This window comes from Triturus cristatus, chromosome 1_2, assembly GCF_964204655.1.
Source record: "Triturus cristatus chromosome 1_2, aTriCri1.1, whole genome shotgun sequence".
Lineage (NCBI taxonomy): Eukaryota > Metazoa > Chordata > Amphibia > Caudata > Salamandridae > Triturus > Triturus cristatus.
Genome location: NC_140580.1, coordinates 534,594,796 through 534,607,982, shown reverse-complemented (window position 1 = coordinate 534,607,982; position 13,187 = coordinate 534,594,796). Strand labels below are relative to the sequence as shown.

Here is a 13,187-nt window from a genome sequence, read left to right as displayed (position 1 = left end):
GCTAAAAACGCGAGTTGAGGCTCGAGGAATTAGAAAGTAAGTAGTCAAGCCTAAGAGATTTGTAGTTGAGACTGGCAAAAGAGAGGAAGCAAGTGCACCATATGTATCATGCAATTGTCTCAATTTCTTTGTATGGATTTGACTAACAATGAACTTGTACACCTGGGACAGGTGGGCCACCGTGCACCACATCATTACCACCAACTCTGTTAAACAACTGTATCCTCATTCCCCTTTGCAAGGTTTGGAAAATAGTTATTTTACAATGTGATGTGCAGTACGTGCATCCATGGAGCCTAGAGGCACTGTGATTGTGTTGGTAAATGGGGCATGTGATAATTACATCTGTCCCACACCACAATTATTTCCTCATGGTCTGTGTGTGTATGCACTTTCAAATCACCTGAATCTTTACATACAAGTTACCCACACTCAATATTGTGCCTTGTCTTCCATTCAGATCATCACCTTTAATTAAACTCTCAGTAAGCATTAATAAGCTGTACTTCAGATGTTGCTTAACTTCTGGAAAAAGAAGTGCCAGGGCCAAGATATTTATCAGGTGGCTTCAGTTTTCACAACCCACTCCCCTGCCACCATTTTCAAATGGCAGCACCAGTTCTGCTTATTTACCATCACACCAGTGACATAACATTAGCCCCTGCAGCCCCTTCCGTGCGGGGGTACCCCGAGCTCCAGGGGAACTCATATGGCACTGTGCCTGGGCGGTGGGCCGTCCTAGCTACCATTACTCAACACCCAGAGTTTCCCTGCAGTCTGAATACAACTATTGTTCTATTTTTACACTGTATTAAAGCCCAGAGTTCCTTAAGCACTTTATAATATAACAATTGGCCACATTACAGTATAGATGCATGAGAGCTCCTAACTGGGCCCGGGGAAGGGTCCCCCTCCAAGTGCTTTGCAGGGGGGCACCCTCAAGTTTTGTTACGCCACTGCATCACACTCCTGATCATGTGACAATATGGATTATTCCTGGCCATCTACAGCTGAAAGAGTAGCTTGGAGGTTCTAGTATAATTAATTTGAGTATTTAGAAATGTTAAATTGTCAGCTGATATTTAAAAATAGACAGACAGTGCCACAGGGTGGTCCACCATCATAAATACAAGTCAGTTTTAACAAATAGGTGTAGGTGTTGAGTACTGCCAAACACAGGCACAAATTAAGCACTGGCTCCCACTCCGGACTGGTTTATGGTAACCAGCAGAGCATAAGCATCAATGTTTCACTCTTTCCACAGAGCTGACATCACTTCATATCAAGGAGCCGGAAACCAGGATAAAACAGAGCCAACTCACGTCACTTTACAAAAAGGGAGTCACAGCATAGCCATGATGGTCAACAAATGTCCTTCCTACAGACGTGTTTAGCCCTAGTGAGGCCTGCATAGACAACCAACACTTGACACAGTGCAGCCCAAGCTTGCTCGTTAGATTGATGAACCTAATATGCTGCGTCACAGAGATTTTTTTATTGGCTTCCATTCATCCCTATTAGTAATTGATGCACTGTGTGGTACTCCGGCTGCTATACATGTGATGACTGTTGAGGAAACGTTATTTCACAAGTTGTCAGTCCATGATTAATGATAAGAAAATGCCCGATATTTGCTGACATGTATCTACCCACAAGGAAGGCACCCACACGAAACCCGGATGTTCCATGGTTTGAATCAATGTGAAAATATTGAAACACCTTAGTAAGAAATCCATTACCTTGACCTCATAACCAAGAGGCCAGCGCAACAAACATTTTTCCGATGTTTGTGACCACTTAATCTTTTATTTCACTGAGAAGTGGATTTACTCCTTGAATCCCCCTTAACTTTCCACATTCCTGCAGAGGCCGTGTCCTAACTATTCCCCCTGACTTCCTAAATATGAGTTTATGATTTTTTGGTGAACATTTTCCCTTGTTAAGGTCACTTGAGCCAAAAGTCACATGCATTTGTTGTAGAAAAGTGCTCATGATATACATATTACCACTTCTCTACAAGATATGTATTTGTCCTTTGGCTAAAGTGATATTAGCTACGGAAAACATTACCAAGTAGGTAAAGGGTATAAAAAGGTCACAAACATAGCAACTGGCTTGACCACTAAATCGGACCTTCCAAAGCTCCATGCTGTTCAAAACGACAACACAAATGTGTGTCTCAGTGTAAAGTGAGAATGAATGAATACAGGAGGGATGTGAGGACATAAGCAGAATTCCAAGATCAAAGGCATCAACTTAGAACTTTCCTATCATCAGAGAAACCTTCCACTCCTCTGATTCAATCTGCAGGAGAACCTAAAGAAGCTGTTGAAAGCATAATTAGACTACTTCAATACTGTGTAAATCTACATCTCAAGGTAGCTCGTGGACCGGTTTCAAAGGATTCAATTCCAGGGCTACAGGGTGTGCCTCAACCAGGGGCGGCTCCTCCATTTGAGTGGAGGAGCGTCCCCCCACAGGCCAGAGCTGAAAAATAAAATGGTAATAACGTTTATTTATTACCATTTTATTTTTTAGCAACCGACCTGAACTGAGTGACAGGAGGAGGCGGGGCCAGTGCTGCCGTGCAGAGTGTCAGAAGCAGGGAACCCTGTGCTTTAAAATGTGCACGTCTGTTTGGCCGGACGTCTTGCGCTGGCAAGACATGCGCATTTTAAAGTTCTCTAACATAGATGTTTTAGACAGTTGGTTTAGAGAAAGCACATGCCTTCAATGCTCTTGAGAGCGATTAATGGATGATGGCGCTGCTCTCATGCTGGCGAGAGCACCACAAGAATTGGTTAGTGCAGTTTCCTGGGTCCCAGAGCCTGCCTGGAAGAGAGACGACGGTGGAGGAAGACTTTGCATCGCACCTCAAGGTAAGTGTTTTATTTTTTTACAGTTTTTTTGCATGCCCTACCACCCTTGGTACATGGCATCCGCCACTGGCCTCAACCTGAGGATATCACACTGAAGTAGCCAGCCGGCCAAGCAGAGTACTTGAGACAGCGTCTGAGAAAAAATAAATAATTGGGTGTCAAAGTACTGTTCCGCATTCTTACCTCTTCAATCTTGCGTGTGGCATTTGAGTTACCAATGGCCAAAGAGAAGCAACTTTAACTCTCAGATTGAGGCAGTTTTCGATTTTGTGAATATAGATCCCTGTTCAGCTTTTCATATCATGTGATTGTGTTTGTGATTATCTCACGCTACAGCACAGCCAAAGTGCGGTGTAAGTCCCCCTACAGAGTAAACATGGCGTCCACAGCACTCACGTTTGGTTAAGACTGTTAAAGGGAAAATAGGCTTTTTCTGTGATTGAAGATTTTTTTCAATTAGTTCATTTCATGGCTTAGAAGAAAAGCATTAACAGAAAATCACTCCTGCATTAAATAATGCCTGCCTCAGGATAAAGTCACCGAAAAGTGTGCCCCGCACTTATTAGCTTGCAAACCATCTGGCACAAAGAGGTTGCCTTCCCAAATTACCTTTTGTGAGAACGCTCGTTACACATGTCATTATCTCCTCTTCAAACGGGAGCAAAAAGAGCAGCATTCGCACATCTCATTATGTACAAGCACATCTGTTGTGACTAGTTTGTTTTTTCACTCCAGTAACTTTGAGGTCAGTGGGTTGAATGCTGGTTCACAGGAGGTTCTTAAAATGGATGGGATCAAGATGCAGTTTAGTGGAATGTGTTACCGCAGTGGCGTAACAAAACCTTAGGGCCCTTGCTACAGGTACAGTGAGGGGGGGCACCACCCATCCAAGTGTGATGCAAATGGAAAGCCTCGGCCCCCTTATATCGCTTGACATGGCCGGCACCCCTTTCTCATTAGTGCTGTGCTGGTAGCTCCGGGTGCCAGGCTAGAGAGACTTTTTTGATTAGAGTGAAAACTATCTCACTAGGGGTATTTTACCTTTGCTTGATGAAGATAAATTAAGAAACTCAAAAACCTCTGTGAAGAATGAAAATCTGGAACTTCGCAAAACTTTCCTGCCCCACAAGAAACTGCCTTCCATGAACCCTCTCTCCCTCAAAACCTTACAAGGGCACTCCGTTGCTTGCCATCTCCAGAAGAATGTATATGGCGCTCCACAATGTAGGCAGAAAGGTGTAATCCAAAGACTGTGGCTTGCAGCTGAGATACACCGTCCTGGTACTCAGAACAATACTGAATCTGTTCCCTGTACAGTTTGTCCATGCTGGATATTCAAGGTAATGCCATACCACGCTCATCGCAGAGGATATCCCAACCACTGGTTAGGTGAGGGCCAGTCCTGAAATCTACAGCTTCCATGTGGTGATTGATGATTATAGCAACCAACTAACCATACTGATGCCAAGATTGACCAGACAATATCATCTGATGAAATCAACCCTAAGCCGACAGTGGCCCACTATTTCGGTTATGCTTAATAGGTGCGAGACAGGTTGCAGTTTTTTGGTAGAGGCATTCATTTTTAGGGATCAAACCATAGTTTCTGTCAGCAGGTGTTGAGAAAAGAGAAAGGCAAAAAAGGAAGAAAAAATTAAAAGAAAGATAGGAAGCAGTTGGAGTATTTTGCAATAAAGTGGAATCGGAGGAATTCAGGAAACCCAGCCTTGGTCGTCTTCAACTCTGAGTTTCAGAAGAATTGGATGCAGGCTCCTAAAAAATATAGTCTGTCCCTGTGCTTATTTTTTCCAAGTTAAGTGCTCCATTACAAGGTTCCGAGTTTGCAGAATTGCTGAAGTTCCTTGAAATAAACTACCGTAGTGTTGTAGGCTGGTGACCGTTAATAAATCGAAAAGAAATGTGCTTTCTCAACATCACAGGGGCTGAGGGCAGCAATCTAACTCAGCTATCATCAAATTGACAACATAAAATAGGAACATGCACCATATGACGACCAACTGCACTGTAGCCTCTATGAGTATGGACCGCATTATGACTGATTAAATCCCATCCTAAGCAATCATTAATGGGACTTCAAACAAAATACAAGTCTTTAACAAAAGGACCAGTTAAAAGGAGAACTCCCATGATCCAAACTGCAAGTTGGAGACTTCATCTTGGTGCGCCATCACACCTTGGAAGCACGCTCTGGGTGCTCCTTGAAGTAATGCCAGATGTTTCCATGGGATGAAAGAGGACATTGTCCACTGCTCGGAGAAATATAGAGAAGTATTGTGAAATATGGCCTTCGTCGAAATGCAGCACAACCTACTTGCCTGCCATACATTTCCTCCAGCGTGACCAACCCCATGGGATTTCAAAAGCAAAACGAACAGCAGGGCGCCCAACGACAGCATGAGATGAAGCCTGAGTAGGCATCATGTGTTTTTTTTTGCCACACGTACTTTCTTAAGGACTTATCAATTCTCAATGGTCCTATGGGTCTCAGTCATGAAATTTTCCGTGGTCATGGATAACATCCACGGCACACCCCAATCTATCCTTGAGAGTAATGGACTCACAATCTGGAAAACCACCTCATTAGGAGTTACCAGACTTACTTCATGTCTAACTGGGGGCAAATGATGTCTATGGCATGTTTCCTTAGCTGCTCCCATCTCCTGCAATCTTCTTCCCCCTCCTCATGTTTATCCCCAAGAGGTGAACCCTGATGAAATCAGGAGTAACAAAAGGAAGTGCACTGTCAACAAAGCATCAGTGTGACAATACATACACATCTACTTTGCATTTGTGTCTTTTATTCTGGCTGCTGCACGTGCCACATTTCCTGGGAAACCATTAGATGACTAAGGGCCATATGTATCATGCAAAATTGTGATCGCAAACGCCGAAATTTGCAGAATTTCGGCGTTTGCGATCGCAATTAGGCTTAATGGTATGTATAAAAGAAAAAATGCCTCGCAAAATAAGGAATCGCAAAATCTACGATTCCTTATTTTGCGAATGCATTTAAGGAATCGCAAATTGCGATTCCTTAAATGGAATGTATAAGGCACCCAAGTTGTGCGAATATGGCATAAGGAATCGCAAATTACCACCAACTACAGGTTGGTGGTAATTTGCGATTTCTTTCAAAAATACAAATTTTGCATTTTTCAAAGTGGCATGTGGCGCACACATGCCCTTAGGGCATGTATGTGCGCCACATGTGCACCCATGCTCATTTCAGGCGTGCAACAGGGTGTCCTTTTGACACCCTGGCACACTTGAAATTGCATTCTCAATTTGTGATTCTCTAATTGAGAATCGTAAACTGAGAATGTCTTCCCATTCATTCCTATGGGCCTGTAGGCCCATAGGAATGAATGGGGAGGTATCCCTTAATTGCGAATTGCAATTTGCGATTCGCAATTAAGGAATATGTAGGATTCGCAAAATGTATTGCAAATCCTACATACATAGCGTTTTGCGATTCTCAAATAGCGATTCCCAAAAATTTGCTATTTGAGAATCGCAAAACCTAACATTGATACATATGGCCCTAAGGCCCCTATTTTTGATTACCCCAGAGGAGAATAAAGCAATTAGCACACCAATTAAAATACGGAACACTAGGTTTGGTATTAAACTAGGTACGGCATTTGTCAGCATTTATGAGTTTAGATCTTTGAAATTACACAGAATGTACTTAATTTTGTGCTTTCTGCACCAAAATACGCATGTCCCAGTCTATGCCTGGCATTGTCCCTTGGTGCATATCATCACTCAATTTAAAATTCTGAGTCCTGTGCAAATGGGGGCTTGAGGGCAGGGGTGTAACAGAGACCCCGATCCCCCAGTGCAGGGGGGTCTCCATTCTGCTCAACATGAAGGGGGCCCCCTCAGCATGTCTGTGCAGTGTGTCTCTCTCTAAATTAGCTGCACTGTGCAGCATACTCTGAGCTGAAACCGTGCAGACCCAGGACTGACAAAAATAAGATAGCGTATGTGTTTCTCTTCACTCCTAGTCTATCATGCTCCCTACATGAGTGGGTGGGGGCCCCGAACGGAGAGCATCCTCGACAAAGCACTACCCCTCTTAGAGTGGAAGAAGCAGCACAGAAATGAATGGAGCAGAGGTAGGGTTGCCATGGGGGTGTAACAGAGGCCCCAGCTACCACTGCAGTGCAGGGGTGGCCACGGGACTGAACGGGGCCCCTCAAGCATCCATGCAATGTTATTGCGAATTAAGGGTCTGGTAAAATACAGAAGAGCAGCTGTTGCAGTCTCTGGAACGCCCATCTGTCAGATGTGCTTGGGAGTTTACTGAAAGTAACACAGTTGCAACATTTATGTATTAATTGTTGGAAAATAGAACAGTCTGCGAAAAGGCACATATGTGACTCTGTGTCACTTCACAAAGGGGAGAGTATAAGAACTGAAGGAAACAGGAAAACGGGGGAAAGAACCACCAGGGAAATAACAAGGAGAGAGGACTCTATGAAGAGTTCAGAGAGTAAAAGTGTGAGAGAGAGCAAAAGAGAGAGAGGCGCAAGCGATCAAGAGTCAAGTAAGGCAGAGCCTTCTGAGTAAGTGAGCTATGATGAGTGAGTGCAAGGTTATAAAGAGATAGGTGAGCAAAGTAGCTGAATGTAAACACAGGCGGGAGAATGGACAGAAAAGAGAGAGACCTATGCCCTGATTACGAATACCCCAGATGTGTGTTTGATATTGATAACACCGGATAAAGTGCAACAGCACTGGGTTGCAAATATATCAGGTGCAACAAATAACACCTAAATGTCACCTACAGAGAGCTGTCCCCAAAAGCTCCTTGCCCCAGTAATTTCCAAGCCTTCCCTGTTACCCAGGCTCTGTGAGACTTTGTGAAGGTAGGGTATCAGGGACAAGACTGGTTGGGGTGTGGTGGCGGCCCCCTCATCGTACTTTGCAGGGGGCCGCTAATGTTTTATTATGCCATTGCTTGTGGGGGGGAGGGGGTCAGAATTATCCGCCTGACTTGTAAATAGCGGGATAATTGTATGGATGGTCGTCTTGGATATATCTACATGAGATCGAATGCCCCCTATGGAAGTGGTGGAAATCAATAAAAACTCTGCAGACCAGAGCTTACACATAAGTGCAAATGTCTTTCACTCACTCATCCCTCAAGACGGCCTCACCTATTATCTGAAGAAAAGGCTGAAGATTCTAAAGGACCAGTTTTCAAATTATGCATGGGGCTTCCCAACAGTGGCCCTCACCAAAACGAAATTGTTTTGGTGTAGGATATCTTTAAAAAAAAAAGTGAATTTCAATGTCCAGAGAAAATGACAGTTAACTACCAAAGACTATACCAATCAATTTATCATTGAACGTGCACCAAAATTGTACTGTGACTTGTGCCAATCATGTTTCTAAAGAATATATGCACAATTACAGTCTCCTACAATACATGCTAATAATATTATGTTACAATGGAGTATGCTGTTATCTTAGCATAAGAAAACATGCATACCCTTCATAATGTGCCATGGTATGCATAAGCCTGTGTGCTCACCCTTATGTCTGCCCTTCATCTTCTTTTCCTGTTCCTGTATCACTACTTTTCATTCTCCTTTTCTGCCTTGTCAAATTGTCTTGACTTGGTTGTATCTTTCATCTCACTCGTCTCCCGTGCTTGTCTCCTCACTCTGGTTGCCTTTTTTATCTCTTTTCTGTCACCGGTCTCTTTCTGTTTCCCTCTCTTGCTCTCTGCTCCTTTTATTCACCTCTTACACTTCATTTTTCCTTTTGCCCAGTTTTTATTTTCCCTTCCTATTTCCGCCTCTCTCTCATGTTGTTTGGTCATGTCCTCTCCTGTCCCTATTTTCTCCACCTGGTCCCTTGTCCCCACTTCGCTGTCCCTTATCTCCTTCTTTCTTGCATATGCTTCATCTCTATTTCTGTGATTGAAAGAGAGCACTGAGACAGGAGAGGAGATGAGGCGCCTCTTTGTCAGCAAAGGCTTTTAAACAATAATAAAGTAACATTGCAAGTTTGCAGGTTTGTGTCTGTTAAAAACACAGAGGCTTCATGGCCACAGCCTTGCAGTACAGAATGCTTCAAGGGGGCACCCTCCTGGATGGGAAAGCCTGGGGTTCCCCCGGCACTATACAGTCAGTGGGCCCTATGTCAAGCCCCTATGCCAGTGGTTCCCAAACTTTTGACTCCTGAGGACCCCCATTGAGTCACCACTGAAAGCCAGGGACCCCCAAGCAATTTGTAGGATTTAAATTTCAAACATTAAAACAGTAATTCAAAAAAAATAAACACACATGTGCTCACAAAACAAATACTCGAATTACTAAGGGTTTTAGGGGCATATTTACAAGTCCCCATCGCCATGGGAACGTCACTTTTTGCGATGTTCCTGTGGCGACTGGGACTTCGCCTTATTTACAAAGCAGAGTTAAGCCCCCTTTCATGCAATGCTTAGCGTGAAAAAGGTGGGCAGTGGGAGTTGCAGTGGGCGTTTCACTCCAACACCCATTGATTTTGACGCTGCCCTCTATTTACAAGGTCAGCTTAAATAGGAGACAGCATCAAAATTAAGGCCCATGAAAAACCTGGTCTTAACTTGGAGAAATGAGGAGAAATGCCTTATTTCTCCTCGTTTTTGATTCTTTTCAACGGGAAAAGCAAAACACCTTTGATTGTTTATGTTCAGGAAGGTGGCCCTTCCTGCACATAAACAATCTTTAATAAAAATGACGTTTTGTAACTTCCATGTGTGCTGCATTAGGCAGCACACACAGAAGTGACAAAGCGGCATTACAAAATTGTTCATGTGCAGGAAGTGGGAACATAGCAGCATCAGGATAATGATAGACTGGGAATAAACATATGTTGCTAACTTTTACCATGCAGTTTGCAAGTAGCTCTTTGATGACAGGTTATAGGACTGCTAGATTTTGATAGTCTCTTATGAATTGCACAGTGACAAAAGAATCTCTGTGACAAAATTAGTAACCCACTGACCTATGCACATAAAATACTGATTTTTAAAATGCATTGTACACGTTCTTTGCAGTAGGCATATTAACCCTCTGTGTCAAAACTCTCATCTCTCTCCAGCAGGTACATTAATCACTGGCATTTTCTTGACACTTTTATAGTTGCTCGAAAACTGCTAATTTTACAAGGAACTTTGCAGTGCTTTTAAAACTGCTGCCTGTGGACCCCCTGGGAATGTGCCACGGACCCCTGGGGGTCCTCGGACCGCAGTTTGGGAAACACTGCCCTATGCAATCTTTCTCAGTTGAGAGCGTGTACAGACGGTATGCACCTAGAGTTGGTAGCACACACTAAGGATGTTTTGCACAGTTCCATTTTAACTTTTTGTGCTAATTACAATTCAGGCAGAACCTAATTAATGTATGTCTTAGGTGTTGATTTCACTCTGCATGATTAGTAGCAGATACGTTTTTTCACACTTGGATTTATCATGTGTGGAAGAATCCGACCTGATTTTTCCAGCTTCAAAAACAGTTTGGAGAAATCATGTGAAACGTTGGCTGCAGTCAAGTCTCATGCCGCTTTGCTTTTTTAGATCGAGCCTAGGCAGTGCTTCCACTGTCTCAAGACATGTTGTATACACTTTGTGGGCTTACAGTCAACCCTTTGCTTTTTATCTGTTACTTTGATTATCCTTTATAAAAGGCTTGCTTGCTAGTGGTTAATGTTTACTCTTTGTCCCTCCTTGTTTTGTTTTGTTTCTGCCCACGGAGCCCCGACTAAGTACTGGTATCTTTACACTTTGGTTCTTATGTGTGCGTTTCGGGGGACTATTTTTAGGTCTCTCAAGACATTTAGTAAGGGCTTTAAACTTTGAAACACACGCACTAGTGTGTGCTTTTGTTTTCTTCACCCGCTATTGGCCTTTGCATGCGTCTTTCTAAGAAAGACAGCACGCAATTGGCCAAAGGCGGGTGCATGTCCCGCCTTCTCTCTGCCCTGGCCTAGTTCCCCGGGAGTGAGCGCGGCTTTCCTCCCTCATCGTGGCTCATTAAGCACAGCGTGCACTTTCAGCGCCAAACGCGGTCGCTTTAGCGTACCGCGCTTGTTTTATTTATTTATTTCCTAGAGTGCCGTAATGCCTTTCTGCACAGAACACCCCTCACACCTCCCAAACATCAACCAGAGCGATGCCGTGGCTTGTTTTGTTTGTTTCCTGCTTGTGCTTGGTGAAGCTTTCCTTTTTAGGTCGAGCCTAGCGCAGCGCGCATGCACTGCTCTAGGAGATGACCTTTAGAAGTCAGTCTGCACTTTTCCTCACACTTGTGCTTGTGGTGGCATCCATCTTGAGGGAAGGAGCACAGGGTCCATCTGTTTGTAATTAGAGTGGCCGCGCGTGCTTGTTCTTCCACTGCCTGTCTCACCCTCGCTCTCTCTTGTCCAATTAGCTTTCACTCTTGGCTTTTTCGAGCAGCGGTGCGCTCAGGGGCCATCTGTTTTTTGTAATTAGCTTTCACTTTCGTGCTCGTGCTTTTTCGAGCAGTGGCGTGTGCAGGGGCCATCTGTTCATTCCACCCACCCTTCCAAGTTCTGAACTCCTCCCCCACCATTCTCTAAAAGCGCATTGAAACCACCACATGACAGTGTAAGCGCTCTGCAAAGTTAATTTAATTAGTCCAAGACTATGTTGCGCCTCACCTGCTCTTGCTGGGAGCGTATTCTTTCCATATTCAGACACATGAAGCTGTTCTGCGGACGTGACATGCATGTATGTGTGTCTAGTCTCAGCATAGCGCTACTTCAGCCCAAAGGCTGCAGGGTGCTGAAAAGAGTGTTCGAGTGGTCGGCCTGATATGTCGTCATGACACACTGTTCTTTAAAACTGTGCAGCTACAGCTCTTGTGTAAATTGCCGGGGCAGGCTTGATAGAAGGCGGGGATGCCGTTACGGGTCCCCGGTGAGCACATCTTGTGAGCAGTAACAGCTTTCAGCTTAATTTCGATGCGTTCCACACATTTATGGCAGCACACGAGTTATGGCTCTCGAGACCGCGCTTGGCAGAGGTCGGCCTGCAATGTAGACGATAGATGGTCAAACACAGCATCTACTTTTGATTATCTGGGAGAGAGATTAACAGCTGATACCTGCCGTGCAAGGCCCAGCCTCTGCAAACCCCATCCAAACAGAGCACTTCCGGTTCTTCAACAGACGACGCATAGGCTGCCTTTTAAAACCGCGAGCCCATTTTAAGGCAAACCACGAGCATGGGCAATATCCACACTACTGGACCCATCAGGATTACAATATCGGAATCCGTGTTTCATCCGGAGACTCTACCAGTTGAAAGCAGATGGACTTTCCAGGTTAAATATATTTTTTATGTTATTTCAGTTGTTCAATTATACATAATATAATCCTAATTATATATAAGGAAACAAAAATGCTTATAACAACTTTTTAAATGTACTGTACAGCAGACACACTACGCTACACCATAATTTAAACACACTGGCAACGGCAATAGCTCTTGCTAAACACTTATAAGTTCCCAAAGGCGAGACCTATTGGCTATGCCAATGCTTGTTTTGGGTTCCTCTTTTTTTTGTGTCTTTAGAAAGGTAGAGTGTTTTTCTTTAAATTTGTTCCTCGAGGTTTTGTGGGATATTAAAGGCATTGTAAATCTCCTTTTTATTATTTTTACGTTGTAAAGTGAGCATATGTTTGCAAAGCATTTTAGAAAAGCTTTGTTATTGCTTGGGCCACACACACTGTTAAACGTTCTATATACTTAATTATTGAGTAATGGCAAAGTTTAAAAAAGCTTTGTTTTTTATTGTTAAGGGAACACATGTGTGCTTTAGAAACCTGTTTGTTTATTTGATTGAAAGGTGGAAGCGTGATGCATTTCAAGCAAATAAACAAATATGTTTCATAGTATAGGAGCATATGAAAGTGAGCGTCTGTTTGAGAAGCACTTTAAAAAAGCTTTGTTATAGTTTGACCACACACGATCTTATACGATCTTTATACTTAATGAGTGCGTGTTGGCAAAGTTTAAACAAACATAGTTTTCTTTGTGATAGGAGAGTGTGTGTGCTTTGGAAACCTATTAGTTTTATTTGCTTTAAAGGTAGAATGCATTTTAAGCAAATAAACAAATATGTTTCAAAAGTGCACTCATTAACTATATAGATAGTTTAGGGGCATGTGTGGCATCGATCGTATAGGAGTGTGTGTGTGGCACTAACCATAAACACATTTACTTCTATAAGTAGTATTTTGTGTGTTTTTGAAACATATTTGTTTATTTGC

The 13,187-nt window shown here is 43.4% G+C and overlaps 1 protein-coding gene across 2 annotated transcripts in view; it reads right to left on the bottom strand.

Annotated features, from left to right (window-relative positions):
* CRTAC1 (cartilage acidic protein 1) overlaps positions 1–13,187 on the bottom strand; it is a 1,509,269-nt gene that overhangs the window by 1,251,317 nt on the left and 244,765 nt on the right. The window lies entirely within an intron of this gene.